Source organism: Rhea americana, unplaced genomic scaffold (assembly GCF_003343005.1).
Source record: "Rhea americana isolate MKP2758 unplaced genomic scaffold, rheAme1 scaffold_98, whole genome shotgun sequence".
NCBI classification, from domain to species: domain Eukaryota; kingdom Metazoa; phylum Chordata; class Aves; order Rheiformes; family Rheidae; genus Rhea; species Rhea americana.
The window spans coordinates 2310504-2314106 of NW_028187177.1; positions in this window are offsets into that span (position 1 = coordinate 2310504).

Here is a 3603-nt window from a genome sequence, read left to right on the forward strand (position 1 = left end):
TGCAGCGCTTAGCACCCTCTGCAGCACTGTGCACCCTCTGCAGTGCTGTGCACCTCTTGCAGCTCCCTGCACTCCAGTGCAGCGCCACACACCCCCGAGCAGTGCTGTACAGCCCTGTGCAGCTCTGTGCACCTTCGTGCACCTTAGTGCATCCCTAGCCATGCTGTGCAGCCTCGTGCATCCCAGTGCACCCCAGCAGCAGCAGCATGCACCCCAAGCAGTGCTTTGTATCCCAATGCACCCTTYGCAGCAGCGCCATGCATCCCAGTTCAGCCCATGCAGTACCATGCACTGCGGTGCAGCACTGTGCACCCTCTGCAGCATCATGCACCCCCTTCTACCCCATGCAGCACTGTGTGCCTCACGCAGTGCTGTGTACCCCTTGCAGTGGCACTGTGCTCCCCAGTTCACCCTTTGTAGCCCAGTGCACCCCACGCCATAATGTGCAGCCCAAGAAAGTGTCATGCACCTCATAGCACACGAGCACCCTTCACGCTCTCTGGGACACAGGGCTGCATCCCACCACAATGGGATGCCACAAGCCTGCCACAAGCCTGAGGCAGAGGGGGCCGGGGGTGTCCCTGCTGTGCCCTTGGCACCTCGGTTTGCACCAAGCGCTGCCTTGTCCTTGTGCTTCCAGCTGCTGGCACGGCCCCAGCCTATTCTCCAGAGAAGCGCAGCATAGCAAAGAAACGAGGAAGGAGCCCTGCCACCACGCCGAACCCCACTTGCTGCCCCCGTGGCCTGTCCTTGTCCCCTTCCCCTGCAGCTCCCTCTCTTCCTCCCTTCCAGCCAGGAGCTGCAACAGCTGCCTGCGAGCACCTCGACAAGGCCTGGGGGCTRCGGGGGCGGCAGCTTCCCTCTCGTCCTGTGCAGGTCCCCGCAGGTTCCTGCGGCTGCCCCGAAAATGGGAGACGCACAAAACGCTGCCCAGGGCAGCCGCAGCCCTGAATAAAACAAGCAAAGTGTGTGCTTTAGTGGCAACCCGTCTCTTAAGGCCCCCAGCCCAAACCAGCTGTGATTTYGGAAAGTTTGAGGGTTTTTTCCTATTAGCTTGGCAGTATGGAGAAACCAGAATGAAGAYAATAGAATTAGATGATAGGGAATTAAGATGCCCTATTAGATTAATTACTAAGAAATTTCAAAAGAATTTTTTCCAATTAACTTCTGTAATGAACATTTGAAACCAGTAGCAGGAATTAAATTACATGCTTCCTTACTTGGTTTTACATGGTTCCTTACTTGGTTTTCCCTGTATTTTCCTTCTAATAAATTTTCAGCTGATCTTCTGGCCCTTTTCTTTTGGCCATCGAATTACGAAGGATCAGCCAACAATAATTCGCAGAGTGAAGAGGCTTCCCTTTGAACCCTGGAATGTTTTTCCATTTAATATTTGCACAGAGATAAGCACATGTTTCCAAGCCAAAGYAGGGTCCCTTCATCGATACATGCGGGGATGACAGTTGATAATTCCCACATTGTTATTATATCCGTTGTCAAAAATTGGGGGAAAAATCAGGAGTTGGGTCTATGGCTTGCAGCAGTCTGGACTCCCCTTGACTGCGATGCCTTYGCAGGGCTCTTGCTGATGCATTTCAAAGCCCGGGGGCTTTTCACGCCGCCTGGGCGATGGGAGAGGCTCCCTCCCCTGCGGACTCCCTGGGGTAGGATGCCAGTTAGCACGCTTAGCTTGGGCGTATACGAGGGCTCACTTCATGAGGCTTCCTGGGTTTCTGATAAACACAGATTTTCCCGAAGTGGAGGCATAAACCGGAGCTCTCTTCTCAATTCCTACAATTATTTTCATAAAACCCGTAAGAGCTTTGTGTGTTTGAGATAGGTGCCCATGTCAAATCAGCTGCCTCTGAGGGAGACGCACACGGGCACCGACACGTGTGTGCAGGCGCGGGTGCAAGTGCAAGCATGCACCCCCCACCCACGCACGCGTATGCGGCGCGCAGCCCTGTCCCTTTATTTCCCTAAAAAAAAAAAAAAAAAAATCACAACGCTTATGCACCGAGGCAGCAGAAGGACTGGGGAGACCCGGAGGAGGCAAACTGGAAACGCACGAGTGATTCTTCCACTTCCTCCTGCGGGGAAGGATTTGGGCAAAGAGCTGGTGCAGAAAATCACTGACTTGCGATTCGGTGTTCAACGTTCCTGCTCTAGCTGCCACCAACCACGCTGGCTGCRCTGGCGTAAGCAGGGTGGTCTCTAAATTATTCAAGGCAGCAGAGATGTGAGCTCCGCGGGCGGCCCGAGCAGCCGGCGGGCGAGGGAAGCTCTTGCGAGCTGCTCGACTTGCTCGGTCGCGCGCCGCGAGCGCCGAGCCTCGGCCGAGATCGGGAACGGGGCAAGCGGGTGTGACGGGGRCAAAGTTTCCAGAGATAACGGATATAATCAGTAATTACAAACGACCCCAGCGTTTTCTTCTGGGCTCAGCACAGACCTTTCGCAGCGCGGCGGGGACAGCGAGGGCTCGTGTCCCTGGGGGCAGAAGAGCCCTCAGGAAAGAGGAGAGAACAGATGAAAATCCTTGGAAACAGCAGACTCCTTGACACAGGGGACCATATATTTGCTAGGAGTTTTTTAGTATAAAATTATTTACACGTTCAGCCCATTTTCAGGGCTTCAACTGCTCTTCGGTTTCTCCGGAGCTGCCCTCAGCCTACGAGCTGCGCGGCCGGGCGGGCACCGGCTGCTGCCCCGCGCCCCCGGGGCGCCAGGCTGAGCGGCGCRCCTGCCGCTCCGGAGCTCATCTCCGACGTACTTGGTCGTATCTGTCCAGTGAGCACGCTGCTGCTTTCCTCCTGGAGCGGCCCAGGGAGCGTGGCAGTCCTGCTCCGTTGTCTCCGAGCTCATTTGCTCGTGGTGCTGAGGTTGCTCCATCAGCATCCACAAATACCCACTGCGGACAGACATAGGGTAGATTTATGGCCTCTGCAAAATATTACCCACCTCCTAATCCATCTGGTCACCTAGAGACATAAGCTTTAAAAGCAAAATTATTTTTTATCCATGCACTAAAAAGATAAGGGTGAGAAGTATATCTAGAGAGAACTTGGACCTGGTTCCTCGCTGCGGCTTAGCTGATGGTGATCTCCTGCGTGCTCCTGCAGCAGGYGCCTGCAAAGTGAGCTGCGTGTTGGACCAACTGCTCGTCCCACCTTGCTCCTGGGGAGAGGAGGGCCCAGGTCAAACACAAAACCGGTGGCTGAACCAAGAGTTGCACCGTGGTCTCCTGCATCTCCCCCCGGTGCTTCAGGGGGCTTCTCTGCATGACCATGCTCCCTTGGGATATGGAGATTGGTGAGAGCAGGAGGGACAAGACGACCAGCGGTGRAGACTACATAGGGCTGTGACGCGGCTTTGGAAATGGTGTCAGTGGTCAGATAAAAGCAGATGATTCCCTCTGGTTTGAAGTCCTGAGCACCAAGCCTGCACGGGTCGAAGAGGAGCAGGAGAACAGGAAAAGCTGCATACCGTGCGCACACACGCAGACGGCTCTGTCTTTGCCAACTCGTTTGACAGCCCAGCGATGTAAATCATRATTTCTGGTTCTCGGTGTGCGAGCAGCTCTCCTTCCCGGCGCTGCGAACCGCG